The following is a 21,692-nucleotide window of genomic DNA, read 5'->3' as shown; positions in this document are numbered from 1 at the left end:
TGAAGACTATTCCCTCTGCTCCTTCTCACTTATCTGGTCTCAGTTTAAATATCATTGCCTCAAAGAAACCATCCCTGTTGGTCCTATGTAAGTAGGTCTCTAACATTTTCTCTTTAATTTACATTATCTGATCCTTCCTAGTTCTTATCACAATTTATAATTGCTTATATATTCATTTACTTGCTTATCCCTGCCTTTCTTATTGAACTGTTTCCTTCTTTCATCAGGACCTTGCATATTTTATCACTATATCCACAATAACTTAGAATAGAACATAGTACACTGTAAGTAAACAATCAATATTTGTTGAATGCATGAAAGAAAAAACAAGGTGGGAATTATTTATTCACATTCATTTGAAGAAGTGAAAATCCAAAACAGAAAAAGAGCTTACTTACTCAAAAATACATTTATGGAATTGAGGAGCCAGGAACAGAACATAAAACAGGTCTCTTCATTCTTAATTCAATGATCTTTCCACTTGACCATAATTCTTCCAAATCATCTTTTCAGTGTATAGATCAGACTAATTAGTCATATTTCTTCATCCAAAATAATCTCCTTTTTAAATTTTCCAGTTCTGTGTAAATTATCCATAACAACTCATTCCACTTAATCCCCGTGTGTGTGTGTGTGTGTGTGTGTGTATTTTTGTTAGGCTAAACTTAAAGAATTTTTTTTAATTGTCTCATGTTCATGTACTTAAATAAACTATTTCCAATAGATTAGTCAACCATGGTTTCTTCTTAAGGAAAACATGGTACTTTCTGCTTACACAACAGTTCTCAAACTTTTTGGTCTCAGGATACTTTTGTACCTTTAAAAATCACTGAGCCCCTCAAAGAGCTTTTGTTTATGTAGGTTATATCTATTTATAGTAATTAAATTGTAAATTAAATAGAAGTTAAAATAGAAATTAAAACAGCAATTTAAAAATATTTGTTATTTATTGTAAAAATAATAAACACCACTGCATAGTAACACTTTATTTTAAAATAACTAAATTTTCCAAAACAAAAGAAAAAGTTGGTGATAAGAGTAGCATTGTTTTACATTTTTGCAAATCTCTTTAATATCTGGATTAACATAAGACAGCTGGATTCCCATATCTGCTTTTTCACTCAATCTGTTGTGACATCACACAGTATATCATATAGACTCTGAAAACTGAATTCATAAGAGAATGAAAATGAAAAAGGCAAATAATGTCTTAGTATTATTATAAAACTATTACTTTATGGGTACCCTGAAGTAAGTACCCTAAATTACACTGGCTTACATCTACATTATAGATTTCTTCAATTTTTTAAAAGAAATGTAAAACTTGATATTCTGTAATTGCCAGGGCTCTTTGTTTTATTTTTTTAAATTTTTACAGTTTTTTAAAGTTTATTTATTTATTTTGAGAGATAGAGAGAGAGTATGAGTGGGGGGAAGGGGCAGAGAGGGAGAATCCCAAGCAGGCTCCACACACTCAGTGCAGAGCCCCTGTAGGGCTCAAATTCACAAAACCGTGAGCCACCCAGGCTTCCCTCTTGTTTTGTTTTTAAAAGAAATATTTACAAGGCATTACTCACTATATGCTAGATATTTTCAAGTTTTCATTTAAATTTAAATCCTCAATGGCATTTAAATATTATTTATTACACACACACATACACACACATACACGCACACACACATGAATACACACAAAAAACAGTTTGAGGGATTAAGTAACTTGTGGAGGTCATAGTGACAGTCACTGGTAGAGCTGAGATTCAAACTCAGGTCTTCTGGCACTAAGGCCAAACTGTGCTATTATTGACCATTCATAAATGGGAAACCAGGTGAAAAGGGAGGTATCTAATGAATAGTAAGGGAGTCTTGGTGGCAATTTAGGCTTTTTGCTGCTTATACATTTTAGCTAGCCTGTCCAGAATTACCTTTGAGACATTTCAGTCTGTGGGGAGGTGCCATCTAGTGAACTTAACTGAGCTACCATGTAAACTGTAAGCCTGGAAATTACATCTGCCCATTCACCTTTATTGCTCTAGCAACTCTAATCCATTTGCTTCAAAAACCGTATCTGGGAGTAGAAATCCCCCTAACCTTGCTTCTCAACAAAACTGGCAACTATAAATTAACAAAAGTCAACATTTGGGGGGCACCTACCACATGTCAGGCATAGTACTAAGCACTCCATGGTAATGGTAATTTTATCAGTTTGGGAACTGACCAGCTCTGAACTCCTCTCTTTTGCTTTGGGGATTTCCAGTTTTTATGTATTCAAGTCCCTCCCACACACACACATCAAAAGTTAATGATGTCATAAACTTGCTCTTCTAGGCTTCCTGCTGCAAGGCATGGCCATAAGACCCAGGATCACTTACCTAACATTCTGGACCAGAAGCCAGTGATGTAAAGTATACGGGACAGTATAGAATTATTTCAAGAGGCAACAGAGCAACAGTCAGCTTTAAATGACAGGGGCGCCTGGGTGGCTCAGTCAGTTAAACATCTGAGTCTTGATTTCGGCTCAGGTCATGATCTCCCAGTTCATGGGATCAAGCCCCACGTCAGGCACTGTGCTGACAGTGCAAAGCCTGCTCAGGATTCTCCCTCTCTCTCTGCCCCTCCCTGCTGGTGCTTTCTCTCTCCCACTCAAAATTAATAAACCTTTTTTAAAGATGTTAAAAGCAGGAATGACAACAGTATCAATGACAGCCCCAGCACAGGTGACACAGGCTGTGGCATCTGACACTCAGCAGTAATGCGGCAGGTCATCCCCAGACTAGTTGTGTATCATGCTTTGACTATAATTTAGAGCCATATTAAGTCTGAGTCCAGTTCTCCAGCCCTTCTAGTGAGCCTGAGATTTCCTATGTCCACTCCAAATCCTTTTCTGCTTAAGCCAGTCAGACCCAGATTTAGAGGCTTATAACTAAAAACACTCAGAAATGCACTCAGTCTTGCTTAATTTTCATAGCAACCATCTGAGATCAGTACTATCATTAACTCCATTTTGCAGATAAGGTCATGGGGCTTAGAGAGGTTACCTTGCCTAATGTCCCAAAGCTCATTAAGTAGTCATTATCCATGAGATAATAATAACCAAAACTAATGACATTCATAATCTAATGATCTCCATGATTGTTTCCCAGTGGCTTCCTAACTTTAATAAGTTTTTAATGTTAATTTCCAGAATATGGGGACATCAAAGGATCTCTAGGATCCATGCATAAGCCTGTGCTCTTTCATTCAAGTCACAAAGAGGAGAAAACTGACAGAAATGGGTAAAAGGAAAAGTCTGTCTTGGCATTTCCTTGTTTAATGATGGGGTAAAACAGCCTGGGGTTGCTCTGACCTGGGCGCTCTCCCTGCTCTAGAAAGGCATTCCTTTTGCTTGGCATTCTTTTCCAGACACCCTCCTATCACAACCATTGGGTACATAAGATATATAACCCAGAACTGAATGGGTGTCAAAAAAAAAAAAAAAAGAAAGAAAGAAAGAAAGAAAGAAAGAAAGAAAGAAAAAAAAAAGAAAAGAAACTGAAGAGTCTATTTGACCCTGCTTTTGGAGCAGCAGGCATTCAGCCTTTTTTTTTGGGAAAAAAAGACTATTTTTACATTATGTTTCTGTCATTACTCAGATTCTAAAACGCCAGTAAAAAAGGGAATATTCTCTTCTATTTTCCCATACCAAAATCCCTGTGACAAAAAAAATATATATTTTTTTTTTTTTAAAGAAAAGAGGGTCGCCTGGGTGGCTCAGTCGGTTATCTGACTCTCGATTTTGGCCCAGGTCATGATCCCCCGGTTCATGAGTTCCAGACCCGCATCAGACTCCCTGCTGACAGCGTGGAGTCTGCTTGTGATTCTCTCTCTCTCTCTCTCTCTCTCTCTCTCTCTCTGCCCCTTCAGTGCACACTTTCTGTCTCAAGATAAATGAACTTTAATAAAAAAAGAAAAAAGAAAAAAGAGAGGAGGGGGGGAAGGAGGGAAAACAACACAGGGAGAACAAATTATACAACCTTCTAATCCTCATTTGAGATTATAGTGCCTTAATCTCCTATACCTCACTTGACCTCCCTCACACTGGTTAGATATATGATATTCTCAATCAACAAATAAATATTAGTTGCTATTTTAACTTTATTTTTCTAAATATTACCCCTTTTCATCCAAAAACTGGGAGTAAAATTTTCCTCATGTAATTATCAAACCACTGAATTCCACGAGATTTAACTATGTATATTTTAGAAACCATGGCTAAGAACTTCTAGAATATAAATCCCAATACTCATTCTTAATATAAGTTGTATTTATTTTGCAAATTGGTATCACTTTCCATATGGTTCAAAACACAAGGAACCAAAAAGTTAACAGTCTACCTACAACACCTTCCCCCAATCCCAGCTCCCCCATTCCATTCCTGTAAACCTGTATTATCAGTTTCCTGCGAACCTTCAGTATCTGTGCCATATACATATAAGCCATAAACATATATTTATATATGCCTCTGTTAGAAGACAATCCTCCCTGGATTTCTCAGTGTTCCTACACAGTCCAAGTCTCCTGCAGATGAAACCTGCCTGGCAGGATATGACGTTGGAAACTGTCTCGTCGGCACCTTCTAAGCTAGTCTCCTTTCCTCAGAAGCCATCAGCTCCCATTCAAAGAGCAATAAAACCTTTCCTATCTTCCCTGGAGCCGAAGAGAAAAATTTAGGGACAGAAACCTCCTTCTCCTGCCCCAGAGAGGATTTGTTAACTTTCAGAGAAAAAGATAAGCCTAGCACTCAATCTCCAGAAGGAAATATTAGATGTTCCAGCTCCTATAGAAGCTCAGAGAGTCATAATTTCTGAGTTCTCCTCCAAACCTTACTATCAGTACAGGTGTAAGCATATGGTTCTTACTTTACTGCTCTGTGGAGAACTGGGTAGAGGGACTTAGCACTACCATGCTACCCTGGCTGCTATCACTGTTGAGGGGTCTGATAGCTGATTCAGAGGGCTGGTGTTTCTGCAATTATATACCCAAGCAGGGTAACATCTGAGACCCTTCAGAGTTCTGGACTTAATACCTGCTATCTTACACACATGCAGCTGTATGATACTCTAAACACTTGGTTTATTTGACTTAATACATCCAGAAAAAATCAAGGCAAGAAAATTTTAATAGATCAATATGTCAGTATATTTTTAACCAATGATATTTTAGGAATATTTTAAATATCTTACCAAAAACATACTTAACTGGCAATAAATGGTCTAAAATATAGAATTCTTTAACTATTTTGTGTCAAGCTTACCCTAACTTTATACCTGTTATTCTATTTTTAGATTTTTACTAACTTAATCTTTTTCTCAATTGCAATTTTCCTATATTAAAAGAATAAAAAGTTAGCTAAAACCTTGATCTCTCTTTCTGCCAAAGAAGCAAAGTCAAATATAATAGCAGATCACTGGTCTCAATCAAAACACTCTACATAAAGAACAAATTAAAACGCTTTGAAGAAAAAAATAGCATGGTTATACCTTTTTAAAAAGCAAGCCAAATAAAACATATAAATATTCTCAAATGCACATTTTAAGTATATATAAAAGTATTTTTAAGAAATATAAAAACAATCCAAACATTATCCACAAATATTTATTTATTTTTTTAAGAAGTGGATTTAGGTCAAAAATAACTGACAAGTTAGGGGCACCTGGTTGGCTCAGTTGGTTGAGTGTCTGACTTTGGCTCAGGTCATGATCTCACAGTTGGTGAGTTTGGGCACCATGTCGGGCTCTGTGCTGACAGCTCAGAGCCTGGAGCCTGCTTCAGACTCTGTGTCTCCCTCTCTCTCTGCCCCTCTCCCGCTTGCAAGCGCGCACACGTGCTCTCTCTCTCTCTCTCTCTCTCTCTCTGCCCCCCCTCAAAAATAAACTTAAAAAAATTTTTTTTTAAAATAACTGACAAGTTAATTGAAATTAACATATTTGAATAAATGCCAGTAAGTTTTGGCTCAACAGTTTATTGCCTAATAAAATTCTTAACTTAAACTTAGAAAAATTATTTACATATAACTATATACATACTATATAATATAAAATATATACGAATAGCTCTTATGTACATATTTAGTATCAGATAATGCTATCTAAGAAAAAAGATAAAGCTCTTATGTATGTATTTAATATCAAATAACAGTGTCTTAGAAAAAAAACACTCAAGGATATAAACATAAAGAGCTGTTTAGCTCCAGGTAATGGGATTATGAAGCATTTTAGGTGAGATTTTCATGGCTTTCTATATTTCTCATGCATTCTACAATAAAGATATTGTTTCTGTAATCTAACTAGTTTCTCGTTTCAGTCTTTTATTTTAATGTTTATTTTGAGAGAGCAAGAGAGTGTGCAGCAAGTGGGGCAGGGGCAGAGAGAGACTGCATGTGAGTGGAGGAGGGTCTGGGAGAGAGGGAGAGAGAGAATCCCAAGTAGGTTCCACACCATCAGCGCAGAGCCTGACATGGGGCTCAAACCTACAAACAATGAGATCGTGACCTGTGCCAAAACCAACTAAACCACCCAGGCGTCCCTCCAGTCTCTCATAAAATAATAAAAATTCAGGAAGATCAAAGGGCACAAATTTAATACACAGAAATCAGTATTCATATATTTATATATATTATACACATAACTATACATCATACTTCTGTATTTCACATATACGTGTATTATACATAGATACACGCCCATAAAATATCAATGTGTGTATGTTAGAAGACAATGAAAGAAAAGAACCCATTTACAACAGAAACTAGAGAGATAAAATATCTAGCAATATACTTAAGTGTCCAGTCATAAATGATGAACGTATTAAAACACTATTGGAGGATAAAAAAGAAAAGCTGAACAAACGGAAAACATCAGGATCTGGGATGGGAAGATTCATTATAGAGAAGTCAACTGTCCCTAAAATAATTTCTATGAATTTAATATCAGTAGGATTTAGTCAGGGAGGGGAAGAAACCAGACAAGTTAATTTTAAATGTCATATGTAAACAACACAAATAAGCAATTCTAAAAACAGAAATATGAAGGGCCTGGACCGTTCAGATGTTATATTATAAAGGCTCAATTATTAAAGCAATGGTACTGTGATATACAGAAATGAAACAGAAAGTGCAAAAATAGACCTAAATATATATTTATGAGAGTTGAGTATAAAGGCAACATCTTGAATAATGAAAGATCCACTAATCTCAGTTGTGTTGAGATAATTATGTAGCTACCTGGCTAATATAAAGCTAAATCCATTCCTTATACTCTTCACTAAGTTAAATTCCAAACATCAAAGATTTAAATGAAAAACAGAAACCATTATAACACTAAGATAATAAATACAACCACATAAATAAAGCAAAAACAATTTAATGGAGAAAGGATAGCTAAAACAATTGGACATCCACATGCAAACAAATGAAATTAGACACTGGCTTTACACTTTCACAAGAATAACTCAAATAGATCAGAGATCTAAATGTAAAACATCCAACTATAAAACTTTTGGAAGATAACATAGAAGAAAATCTTGGTGACCTTGTATTGGGCAATTAATTTTTGGATACAACACCAAAAGCACAATCCATGAAAGAAAAAAGTGTTAGGCTGGAATTCATTATTATTAAAAACTTCTGCTTTGGGGAACATGGGTGGCTCAGTTGATTAAGTGACTTTTTTTTTTTCTCTTTTCAAATTTTTATTTAAATTTCAGTTAGTTAACATACAGTGCAATATTGATTTCAGGAGAATTTTTAAACAATTCATCACTTACATACAACACCCAGTGCTCATCATAAGTGCCTTCCTAATACCCATCACCCACCTAGCCCATCCCCACCTCCCTCCCTCCATCAATCTTCAGTCTGTTCGCTATCATTAAGAGTCTCTTATGGTTTGTTTCCCTCTCTCTTGTTTTTTTCCACCTCCCCGCCCATATGCTCATCTGTTTTGTTCCCTAAATTTCTCGTCTGTTGTTTGTAAATAATTTATTGTCACGTTAGCTAACATACAGCATATACAGTATAGTCTTGGCTTCGGGAGTAGATCCCAATGATTCATCAATTACATACCACACACAGTACTCATCCCAGCAAGTGCCCTCCTCAATGCCCATCAACCATTTGCCCCACCTCCCCAACCTTCCACCCCCATCAACTCTCAGTTTGCTCTCTGTATTTAACAATCTCTTATGGTTTGCCTTCCTCTCTGTAACTTATTTTTCCTTCCCTTACCCTATGTAGGATAAGGATAAGTATTAGGATACTCAAATTCTGCATGAGTGAGAACATATGATATTTGTCTTTTTCTGACTGGCTTATTTCACTTAGCATAATACCCTCCAGTTCCATCCATGTTATTGCAAAAGGCAAGATTTCAATCTTTTTCATCACCAAGTAGTATTCATTGTGTGTGTGTGTGTGTGTATATATATATATATATATATATATATATACACACACCACATCTTCTTATCTATTCATCAGTTGATGGACATAGGGGCTCTTTCCAATAACCTGGCTATCAAGCACTGCTATAAACAGTGGGGTACATGTGCATCTATGCATCAGCACTACTGTAACCTTTGGATAAATTCTTAGTAGTGCTATTGCAGGATCATACAGTAATTCTATTTTTAACTTTTTGAGGAACCTCCACAGTTTTCCAGAGCGGCTGCACCAGTCTCCATTCCCACCAAGAGTACAAGAGGGTTCCCCTTTCTCCACATCCTCCCCAGCGTCTGTTGTTTCCTGAGTTGTTAATTTTAGCCACTTTGATGTGGGGTGGTATCTCAGTGGGTTTTTGATTTGTATTTCCCTGATGAGTGAGGTTGAGCATCTTTTCATGTGTCTGTTAGCCATCTGAATATCTTCTTTGGAAAAGTGTCTATTCATGTCTTCTGCCCATTTCTTCACTGGATTATTTGTTTTTCAGGTGGAGTTTGGTAAGTTCTTTATAGATTTTTTTACACTAATCCTTTATACAATATGTCATTTGCAAATATCTTCTCACATTCGTCTGTTGCCTTTTAGTTTTGTTGTTTCCTTTGCAGTGCAGAAGCTTTTTATCTTGATGGGGTCCCAGTAGTTCATTTTTGCTTTTACTTCTCTTGCCTTTGGAGACACGTCAAGTAAGAAATTGCTGTGGCTGAGGTCAAAGAGGTTGTTGGCTGCTTTCTCCTCTAGGGTTTTGATGGTTTCCTGTCTCACATTAAGTCTTTCATCTATTTTATTTTTGTGTATGGTATAAGACGGTGGTCCAGTTTCATTCTTCTGCATGTTGCTATCCAGTTCTCCCAGCACCATTTGCTAAAGAGACTGTCTTTCTTCCATTGGATACTTTTTCCTGCTTTGTCAAAGATTAGCTGGCCATACATTTGTTCGTCCATTTCTGGGTTCTCTATCCTATTCCATTGGTCTATATGTCTATTTTTATACCAATACCGTACTGTCTTGATGATTACAGCTTTGTAATAGAAGCTAAAGTCCAGGATTGTGATGCTTTCTGCTTTGGTTTTCTTTTTCAATATTACTTTGGCTATTTGGGGTCTTGTGTGGTTCCATACAAATTTTAGGACTGTTTGTTCTAGTTGAGAAGAATGCTGGTGCAATTTTGATTGGGACTGAACTGAATGTGTAGACTGCTTTGGGTATACACATTATATCCAATGTGTATACCCATTATAACAATATTTGTTCTTCTAATCCATGAGCATGGAATGTTTTTTCATTTCTTTGTGTCTCCTTCAATTTTTTTTCATATGCTTTTTATAGTTTTCAGCATACATATCTTTCATCTCTTTGGTTAAGTTTATTCCTAGGTATTTCATGGTTCTTGGTGCAATTGTAAATGGGATCAATTCCTTGATATTTCTTTCTGTTGCTTCTTTATCGGTGTATAGAAACGAAACTGATTTCTGGACATTTATTTTATATCCTGCAACTTTGCTGAATTCATGTATCAGTTCTAGCAGTTTTTTGGCACAGTCTGTTGAGTATTCCATGTAGAGTATCGTGTCATCCGTGGAAAGTGAAGTTTGACTTCTTTGCCAATTTGGATGCTTTTCATTTCATTTTGTTGTCTGACTGCTTATGCTAGGACTTCCAACACTATGTCAAACAGTGGTGACAGTAGACATCCCTGTCGTGTTCCTGATCTCAGAGTGAAAGCTCTCAGTTTTTCCTCATTAAGCATGATATTAGCTGTCGGCTTTTCATGTATGGCTTCTATGACGTTTAGGTATGTTCCTTCTATCCCGACTTTCTTGAGGGTTTTTATTAAGAAAGGATGCTGTACTTTGTCAAATACTTACTCTGCATCTATTGACAGGATCATATGGTTCTTACCCTTTCTTCTATTAATGTGATGTATCAATTTGTGAATACTGAACCAACCCTATAGCCCAGGAATGAATTCCACTTGATGGTGGTGAATAATTCTTTTAATATAGTGTTGAATTCGATTTGCTAGTATCTTGTTGAGAATGTTTGCATCCACAGTCATCAGGGATATTGGCCTGTAATTCTCCTTTTTAGTGGGGTCTCTTTCTGGCTTGGGAATCAAGGTAATGGTGGCTTCATAGAATGAGTTGAGAAGCATTCCTTCTGTTTCTATTTTTTGGAACAGCTTGAGAAGAATAGGTATTAACTCTGCTTTAAATGTCTCATAGAATTTCCCTGGGAAGCCATCTGGTCCAGGACTCTTACTTGTTGGCAGATTTTTGATAACCGATTCAATTTCTTCACTGATTATGGGTCTGTTCAAATTTTCTATTTCCTCCTGTTTGAGTTCTGGTAGTGTGTGGGTGTCTAGGAATTTGTCCATTTCTTCCAGATTGTCCAGTTTGTTGGCATATAATTTTTCATAGTATTCTCTAATAATCGTTTGTATTTCTGTGGTGTTGATTGTGATCTCTCTCTCCTCTTTTATTCATGGTTTTATCTATTTGGGTCCTCTCTATTTTCTTTTTGAGAAGTCTGGCTAGGGGCTTATCAATTTTACTCTTTCAAAAAAACCAGCTCTTAGACACATCAATCTGTTCTACTGTTTTCGGATTCTATATTATCTGTTCTAATCTTTATTATTTCTCTTCTTCTGCTGGCTTTGGGCTTTTCTTTGCTGCTCTGTTTCTAGTTCCTTTAGGTGTGAGGTTAGGTTCTATACTTGGGATCTTTCTTGCTTGTTGAGATAGGCCTGGATTGCAATGTATTTTCCTCTTAAGACTGTCTTTGCTGCATCCCAAAGGGTTTGGGCTATCATGTGTTCATTTGCTTCCATACATTTTTTAATTTCTTCTTTAATTTCCTGGTTGACCCATTCATTCTTTAGTAGGATGTTCTTTAATCTCGATGTATTTGGAGGCTTTCCAAAGTTTTTCTTGACATTGATTTCAAGTTTCATTGCGTTGTGAACTGAAAATATACATAAATATAAAATATCTCAATCCTTTTATATTTGTTGAGGGCTGTTTTGTGACTCAGTACACGATCTATTTTGGAAAATGCTCCATGTGCACTCGAGAAGAATGTGTACTCTACTGCTTTTGGATGAAAACTTCTGAATATATCTGCTAAATCCGACTGCTCCAGTGTATCCTTGAAGGCCATTGTTTCCCAATTAATTTTCTGCCTACATGATCTGTCCACTACTATAAGTGGAATATTAAAGTCTTACAGTATTATTATCAATAATTACAGTATTATTGTCAATAAGTTTGCTTATGTTTGTAATTAATTGATTTATATATTCAGGTACTCCATGCTGGGGGCATAAACATTTATAATTGTTAGCTCTATTTGATGGGTAGACCCCTTAATTATTATATCATGACCTTCTTCATTTCTTGTTACAGTCCTTAGTTTAAAATCTAGTTTGTCTGATATATGTATGGCTACCCCAGATTTCTTTTGACTTCCAGTAGCATGCTAGATGGTTCTCCATCCCCTCACTTTCAATCTGCAGGTGTCTTCAGGCCTAAAATGAGTCTCTTGTAGGCAGCATAGAGATGGATCTTTGGTTTTTATCCATTCTGATACCCTATATATTTTGACTGGGGTATTTAGTCTATTTACATTCAGAGTGATTATTGAATAATATGGATTTGTGTCATTATCTGTAGGTTTTGTGCTTGTGGTGATGTCTCTGGTCCTTTGTAGTCTTTGCTGCTTTCCACTCACAGAGCTCCCCCTTAGGATTTCCAGCAGGGCTGATTTAGTGGTCATGAACTGCTTTAGTTTTTGTTTGTCTGGGAAAGCCTTTATTTCTTCTATTCTGAATGACAGCCTTGTTAGATAAAGGATTCTTGGCTGCATATTTTTCCTATTCAGCACAATGAATATTTCCTGCCACTCCCTTATGGCCTGCCAAATTTCAGTAGACAGGTCTGCTACTACCCTTATGTAGGTTAAGGCCCATTTATCCCTAGCTGCTTTCAGAATTCTCTCTTATCTTTGTATTTTGCCAGTTTCATTATATGTCATGGTGTTCATCTGTTTTTGAATTTGAAGGGAGTTCTCAGTGCCTCCTGGACTTGGATGTCTGCTTTCTTCCCCAGATTAGGGAAGTTCTCAGCTATAATTTGTTCAAAGAAACCCTCTGCCCTTTTCTTTCTCTCTTCTTCTTCTGGAATTCCTATATATGAATATTATTGCATTTCATTGAATCACTTAGGTCTCTAATTCTCCCCTCATGGTCTAGTAATTTCCTATCCCTCTTTTTCTCAGCTTCATCATTTTCCACAAGCATATGACTGGCTCTGGTCTGGAGAAAGTCATGCAACCCTGAAAACTGATCTTCATTCCTAAGGCTGTTTACAAGGTAGAAACTGGTTCTCTCTGTATTTTTTGTTCCTCAGTCCATCAACCAGAGAGGTTTTTCTCATGTCAAAATACAATCCCACACTTCCACAGCCTCTCTTTCTCCTCCTTTTGTCTCTCCATCAAAGGGGTTCCCCTGTTCCATGCCTACACTGCCCATTTTATCTCTCCCAATTTGCAAACATGCACCTCTGTCCCACCAAGCTGTCTCTGTACACCCATGGAGATGTTTCTGTCATTCTGTAACATGGATCCCTGGAATTCCAAGTGTTTTGACCTCAATAATGTATTTGAGGGACAAGGGAAATTCTGGTTTCCCTACTTTTCTGCCATCTTGACTCTCCTGAATATCAAAGATCCGACTCTTGATTTCAGCTCAGGTCATAATCTCAAGGTCATGGGATTGAGCCCATGACCAAGCCCCACATGGGGCTCCATAATGGGTGTGAAGCCTGCATAAGATTCTATTTCTCCCTCTCTCTGTGTCCCTCCCCTACTCTTTCTCTCTCTCAAAAACAAACAAATAAACAAAACTCCTACTTTGCAAAAGATACTGCTGAGAGAATGAAAAATAAGCCAAGCCTGGGAGAAAATATTTGTGACAGGTCTGATAAAATATTTGTATTCATAAAACACAAAAGAACTCTTAAATGGTGTTGGGAAAACTGACAGCTACATGCAAAAGAATAAAACTGGACCATCATCTTATACCATGTACCAAAATAAATTCAAAATGGATTAAAGACTTGAATGTAAGACCTGGAATCACAGAACTGCTAGAAGAAAACATAGTCAGTAAACTCTTTGATATCTGTCTTTTGGACTAGTCCCCTCAGGCAAAAGCAACAAAAGCTAAAACAAACAAATGGGATTAGATCAAACAAAAAAGCTTTTACACAGCAAAGAATATCATCAGCAAAAGGAAAAGACAACCTACTGAATGGAACAAAATATCTGCAAATCATACATCCAATAAGGAGCTCATATCTAAAATATATAAAAGAACTTATACAACTCAAAATAAAAAAAAAAAAAAAAAGAAAAACCCACTGGGATGCCTGGGTGGCTCAGTCGATTAAGTGTCTGATGTCAGCTCAGGTCATGATCTCACGGTTTGTGGGTTTGAGCCCTGTGTCTGGCTCTGTACTGACAGCTCAGAGCCTGGAGCCTGCTTCGGATTCTGTGTCTCCCTCTCTCTCTGCCCCTCCCCTGATGACTGACTCCCAGTCTGTCTTTCTGTCTGTCTCTCTCTCTCTCAAAAATAAACATTAAAAAAAAACCCAAATAACCCAATTTAAAAATGGGTAGTGTATTGAGTAGACATCTTTCCAAAGAAGACCTACAATCAGGTGCATGAAAAGATGCTCAACATCACTAATGATCAGGGAAATGACAATCAAAACTACAATATCACCTCACATCTGTCAGACTGGCTATTATCAAAAAGACAACAACAACAAAAAAAAGTGCTCATGAAGATGTGGAGAAAAAGGATCCTTGTAGATTCTTGGTGGGAATGTAAATTGGTACAGCCACTATGGAGAACAGAGGCTCCTCAGAAAGTTAAAAATAGAACTACCAGGGGTGCCTGGGTGGGTCAGTGGGTTAAGCATCCAAATCTCAATTTCAGTTCAGGTCATGATCTTGCGGTTGGTGAGTTTGAGCCCTGTATCAGGCTCTGTGCTGACTGCGGGGAGCCTGCTGGGGATTCTCTGTCTCCCTCTCTCTCTGTCCCTCCTCTATTTACTCTCTATGTCTCTCTCTCCTTCTCTCTAAATAAATATATAAACAACAAACGTTAAAAAAAAAAAATAGAACTACCATATGATCTAGAAATTCCACCTCTGGGTATTTATCTGAAGGAAACAAAAACACCAATCCAAAAGAATATACGTACTCCTATATTCATTGCAGCATTATTACAGTAGCCAAGATACAGACGCAACCTAAGGGTTTATGGATAGATGAATGGATTTAAAAAAATGTGACACACACACACAATGTAATATTACTCAGTCATAAAACAGAATGAAATCTTACCATTTGAGACAACATGGATGGACTTAGAGAGTATTATGCTAAGTGAAGTAAATCAGAGAAAGACAAATACCATATGATTTCACTTATATGTGGAATCTAAAAAAAAAAAAACAAAAGAATAAAACAGACACAAAGGGGTAGGGGTTAAAGGATGGGCAAAATAGGTGAAGGGGATTAAAAAGTACAAACTTCCAGTTGTAAAATAAAGTCATGTAAAGAGAAATTCATTGGTTTGATGAGAATCTGTGAGACCATGAGGTTCTTGATCTGTGCAGAGTATTAATGTGTAACAGCTGCCTATTCTAGGATTTCTCTTGAGGCTGGCAAGTGTCCTGAACCAGTTGCCATTTCTATCTTGCTGGTCTGACAGAGTTGGGAAGGTCCAAGCCTTAGGACCCACTTTCCTTTCTTATCCAATGTTTTCCTGCCAAAACCCTGTGGGCTGATAATTGCCTTGAGGTGGAAAACGGTTTGCATTTACAACTGTAAGTTTACTCATCCTTTTAATTTATGTAAGGTTTTTATACACAATTCTCAATTCTTTAAGACAGGACAACAGGGGCGCCTGGGTGGCTCAGTTGGTTAAGTGTCCAACTTCGGTTCAGGTCATGATCTCACAGTTTGTGAGTTCGAGCCCCGTGTCGGGCTCTGTGCTGACAGATCAGAGCCTGAAGCCTGCTTCGGATTCTGTGTCTCCCTCTCTCTCTGCCCCTCCCCTGCTTGTGCTTTCTCTCTCAAAAATAAATAAACATCAAAAAAAAAAAAAGATAGGACAACAAATTTTGGTTTTCTACTGTCATATGAGAACATTAGGCCCCACCAACACATCACTAGGTCAGGAAAATAAAGTGCTACAGCAAAAAAAATTAAGTCATGGAGACGTATTGTGTAACATGCTGACAGTAGTCAACAGTATTATAATAACTTTACGTGTGACAGGTGGCAATTAGACTCATTGTTGGAATAATTTTGCAACATATAAAAATACCAAATCACCATAATGTATGCCAAAAACTAATAGGATATTATATGTCAATTATACTTCAGTAAAAAAATAAAATTAAAAATTAAAAAATAAAAAATAGAGATTCTTGGTTGTCAAAAAGCCACAAAACTCAACCAAAAGAAAACAACCCAGTTAAAACATGGGCAAAAGATCTAAATAGATACCCCACCAAAAAAAATATATACAGATGGCAAATAAGCATATTGAAACATGCTCAACATCATATGTAATTACAAAATTGCAAATTAAAACAATGAGATACCACAACAATTGGAATGGCTAAAATTTTCTAAAAAGTTGACAATACCAAATGCTGACAAGGATATGGAGCAAGAGGAACCCATTCATTGCAAGTGCTCCTACAAAATACTACAGCCACTTTGGAAGACAGACTGGCAGTTTCTTACAAAGCTAAACATAATCTTCCCATATGATTTAGAAATCATACCCCTAAGTACTTACCTAAATTAGTTGAAAACATCATCCATTTAAAAAAAGTTACACACCAACATTTACAGAAGCTTTATTCATAAATGCTGAAACTTAGAATCAACCAAGATGTCTTCAATAGGTGAATGGATAAACAAACAGTGGTATAACTATATGATGGGATACTATTTAGTGATAAAAAGAAATGAGCCATCCAGAAGAAATGGACAGACGTTTCTCTAAAGAAGATATGCAGATGGCCAACAAACACATGAAAAGATGCTCAACATCATCATCAGAGAAATGCAAATCAAAATGACAGTGGGATATCACCTCACATCTGTCAGAATGGCTAAAATCAAAAACACAAGAAACAACAAGTATGACAAGGATGTGGAGAAAAAGGAACCCTTGCACACGTTGGCAGGAAAGCAAACTGGTGCAGCGACTGTTTAAAATTTAAAATAGAACTATCCTACAATCCCGTAATTACACTATTAGGTATTTAGCCAAAAGAATACAAAAACACTAGTTCAAAGGGATACATGCACCCCAATGTTTATTGCAGCATTATTTACAACAGCCAAATTATGGAAGCAGCCCAAGTGTCCATCAATAGTTGAATGGAAGAAGAGGTGATATATACATACAATGGAATATCATTCAGCCATAAAAAGAATGAAATCCTGTCATTTGCAACAACATAGACGGAGCTAGAGAGTGTTATGCTAAGTGAAATTAAGTCAGAGAAAGACAGATACCATGTGATTTCACTCATAGGTGGAATTTAAGAAACAAAAAAGTAAAGTGGAAAAAAAGAGAGAAACCAAGAAACAGATGCTTAACTATAAATAACAAACTGATGGTTACCAGAGTGGAGGGGGGGGGGGGGATGGGCGAAATAGGTGATGGAGATTAAGGAGTGCACCTGTGATAAGCACTGGGTGATATATGGAATTGCTGAATCACTACATTGTACATCTGAAACTAATATAGCACTATATGTTAATTACACTGTAATTAAAATTAAAAAAAAAAGAAATGGGCCATCAGACCATGAAAAGACATGGAGGAACATTAAATACATATTGCTAAGTAAAAGTAGTCAATCTGAAAAGGCTATGTCTGTATGATTCCAACTATATGACACTCTGGAAAAGGCAAAACCACAGAGACAGTAAAAGATTAGTGGTTGGGGAGTGGAAGAGAGGGATAAATAGGTGAAGCACAGGAGACTTTTTTAGGCTAGTGAAACTATTCTGTTTGATACTGTAATGGTGAATACATGTCATTATACATTTGTCAAAACTCACAGAACTGTACAACAGAAAGCATGAATCCTAATATGAACTATGTACTTTTGTTAATGTGTCATTATTCATTAACTATAACAAATGTACCACACTAATGCAAAATGTTAATGAGGGAAAATGAATACAAAGGAGAAAGGAGGTATACCAGAATTCTCTTCACTATGTGCTCACTTTTCTCTAAACCTAAAACTGCTCTAAAAAAACAAAATCTAGGTCATCCTCTAAACCTGAAAGGGTAAGAGACTGGTAGTGGTGTCTTTTACACTAGCAACCATATCTCAGAGATAATTCCTAGTGCCATAGGCAGAAATTTACAAATTGCAAAACCTAGGTTTGATTTACTAATTCTTCTTTTCACTAAAGTTGTTTGTTTTGCACAAAATTCTAAAACTGGAAAAAATGGAGAAGGACCTAAGATGATGGAATAGCAGGAGGACCCTAGGCTTGCCTAATCCCTGGAACACAGCTGGATACATATCAAATCATTGTAAATACCCAAGAAGTTGACCTGAGGACTGACAGAATAAAGTGCAAAGTGAGTGGGGGAGAAGAGCCACATCAGGGAAGGTAGAAAGTTCAGAGACATAGTTTGGGGGAGAAACAGATGGCAGGTGCTGCAGAGGGAAGGAGCTCTGGTCACGGACAGAGTTCAGACAGACAGAGACAGAGGAGCGCACAGGGGTTCACACAAGGAAAACACTTCCCCAAAACCTTTGGGAAAATGAGAGGGACTGCTTTTGTGAGCTTTTGTGACCAGTGGGGCTCAAAGACTGGAGGAGTTTTGGAGGTCCTTGGCAGGACTGATGCGGAGCCCATCAGGTGCTACAGTATTCCTGTGAATAAGGGCAGATAGCCTAGGAGCAGATGATGGGATCTGAGGATCCCCTTGGACTCAGTGCGAGAGACGGTTCCCCATTCTTGGAGCATACCTGGGAGACGTGGCAGTGCCATTCTGGGGACAAAAGAGCCAGCAGCCACCATTTCCCTTCCACGCCTCTCAGCATAGGTGCAGAGACACCTGCTGAGGGTTACTAACCGGAACACCAGCTTTTTGCTGTGCTTTCCTCCAAACTCCACAACTCCGTGCTTTGATATGACTGTCCTTCCGGGACAGACCTGCATCAGTTCCAGAGTGGCTACACCCTCCCCCAGAGGACCGGTATAGCTCCCCACCATGCCACATCCTTACAGTTTGGAGTTTTAAAACTCAGTGGCCTGGTTGGATAGACCCCAAGGTGCAATGTATCGCTAGGTGGGCAGACAGCCTAGACACAGCCAGGGATCTGAGAGATGCCTGGGACATATGAGAGGAGATTGTTCACACTTCTGGAAGGGCTTCCCAGATAGCAGTGGGCTCAAACTTCCCTCTCTAGAGATGAGAGAAGAGGCTGGCACCATATCCCTCCCCAACCCCTCAGCATAAACTAACTTCACTAAGCAGTACAGCAAGAACAGTGGCAGCCTAAACCACTTAACACCAATCCCTATCCCTCACCCCCACTGTACTCTGCTGGTGTTATTTCTTAGGTAAGTGTGCCTGAGAACCCCAGCAGTAGGCTCATCCCCCAAAGATCAGCACAAATCCCCTGCATGCACCAGGTCTACTAACCATAGAGTTTTGCAAAACTTCAACTCTAGTGGAAATAGCATCAGGTCTCATTAAACAAGGAGATTAGAGCACACCTAGTTAAAACTCGCCACACTCTGGCCAAGGTCCAAACACTTCCCTGCTGTAGGCAAGGAGAAACTCTGGGAGGATTGACCTGGGAAAAGAGCCATAAAACACAGCAGCAGAGTACTCAAGCACATACAACAGACACACATCCTGAAGCATCAGGCTCTGGACAGTATATGACAGCTTCTTCATAAAGCCATTATTCTCAGGAGCAGGAAACATAACAGGCTTTCCTAAAACACAGAATAAGAGACCTAGACAAAATGCCAGAAAAGGTCATGGCCAGGGATCTAATCGAAACAGACATAAGTAATATGCCTAATCTAGAACATAAAGCACTAATCATAAGGATACTAGTGGGGCTTGAGAAAAGCAGAAAAGACACTAGGGAATCCCTTACCACAGAGATAAAAGACCTAAAAACTAATCAGGCCAAAGTGAAAAATACAATAACTGAGATTTGAAACCAACTGGATGTAGTGACTACAAGGATAGAAGCAAAGGAATCAATAAATGATATAGAAGATAAAATTATGGAAAATAATGAAGGTAAAAAGAAGAGGAAAAGAAAAATATTAGATCATGAATGTAGACTTAGGGAACTCAGTGACTTCATAAAGTGTAATATCATTCATATCATAGGAGTCATAAAAGAAGAGAGGGAAAAGGGGGCAGAGGTTTATTTGACGAAATGATAGCTGAAAACTTCCCTATCTGTGGAAGGTAACAGACATCCAAATCCAGGAGGCACAGAGAACTCTCATCAAAATAAACAAAATAAATAAATAAACAGCAGGCCAACACCAAGACATATCATAGTTAAATTTGCAAGATATAGACACAAAGAAAAAACCCTAATAGCAGCAAGACAAAAGAAATCCCTAAATTACAAGGGAAGACAAATAAGGTTAGCAACAGATCTCTCCACAGAAACTTGGCAGGCAAGAAAGGAGTGGCATTATATATTCAACATACTGAATGGGGAAAATATGCAGCCAAGAATACTCTATCCAGCAAGGCTGTCATTCAGAATAGAAAGAGAGATAAAAGGGTTTTCCAGAAAACAAAAAGTAAAGGAGTTCATAACCACTAAACCAGTCCTGCAGGAAATATTAAAGGAGACTCTTTGAGTGGAAAAGAAGACCAAGGGTGACCAAGACTAGAAAGGAAAAGAGAAAATCTCCAGAAATGAAAAAACAAGTAATAAAGTGGCACTACATTCATAACTACCCATAATCACTCTGAATGTAAATGTACTAAATGCTCCAATCAAAAGACATACGGTGTGTGAATGGAAAAAGAAAAAGAAAAAAGACCCATCTATATGCTGCCTATAAGAGACTCATTTTAGACCTAAAGACACCTGCAGATCAAATGTGAGGGAATGGAGAACCATCTAGTGTCAAAAGAAAGCCAGAGTAACCATAATTATATCAGACAAACTAGATTTTAAGCCAAAGACTGTACCAGGAGATGCAGAAGGGTACTATATCATAATAATGGGGTCTATCCAACAAGAGCTAACAATTGTAAATATTTATACCCCCAACTTGATAGCACCCAAATATATTAATCGATTAAAAACAAACATAAAGAAACTATTGAAAGTAATATAGTAATAGTAGGGGACTTTAACACTGCACTTGTATCAATGGACAGATCATCTAAGCAGAAAATCAACAAGGAAACAATGACTTTGAATGACACACTGGACCAGATGGACTTAACAGATATGTTCAGAACATTTCATCCTAAAATAGCAGAATACACATTCTTTTCAAGGGCACATGAGACCTTCTCCATAACAGATCACATACTAGGTCACAAATCACATACTAGGCCTCAACAAGTACAAAAAGATTGAGATGAGATGATACCATGCATATTTTCCTATCACAATGCTATGAAATGTGAAGTCAATCACAAGAAAAAATTTAGAAAGTCCACAAATATATGGAGACTAAAGAATATCCCACTAAAGAATGAATGTGTCAACCAGGAAATTAGAAAGAAAATAAAAAATACGTGGAAACATATGAAAATTAAAACAGGATGGTCCTAAAACCTTGGGATACAGCAAAAGTTGTCATAAGAGAGAAGTATATATATAGCAATACAGGCCTACCTCAACAAGCAAGAAAAATCAACCACACCTAAAGGAGCTAGAAAAAGAACAACAAATGAAGCCTAAAGCCAGCAGAAGGGAAATAATAAAGCTTACAGCAGAAATAAATGATATAGAAACAACAAAAAAAACCCCAGCAGAATAGATCAATGAAACCAGGAGATGATTTTTTGAAAAAATTAATAAAACTGATAATCCCCTAGCCATACTTATCAAAAAGAAAGAGAAAGGACCCAAATAAATAAAATCATGAATGAGAC

The 21,692-nt window shown here is 37.4% G+C and overlaps 1 protein-coding gene across 4 annotated transcripts in view; it reads right to left on the bottom strand.

Moving 5' to 3' along the window:
* Positions 1–21,692, bottom strand: part of TXNDC16 (thioredoxin domain containing 16) — a 138,070-nt gene that overhangs the window by 91,444 nt on the left and 24,934 nt on the right. The window lies entirely within an intron of this gene.

Source organism: Panthera uncia (assembly GCF_023721935.1).
Source record: "Panthera uncia isolate 11264 chromosome B3 unlocalized genomic scaffold, Puncia_PCG_1.0 HiC_scaffold_1, whole genome shotgun sequence".
Classification (NCBI taxonomy): Eukaryota; Metazoa; Chordata; class Mammalia; order Carnivora; family Felidae; genus Panthera; species Panthera uncia.
The sequence above is the reverse complement of the archived record's forward strand: the minus strand, read 5'-3'. Positions and strand labels throughout refer to the sequence as shown.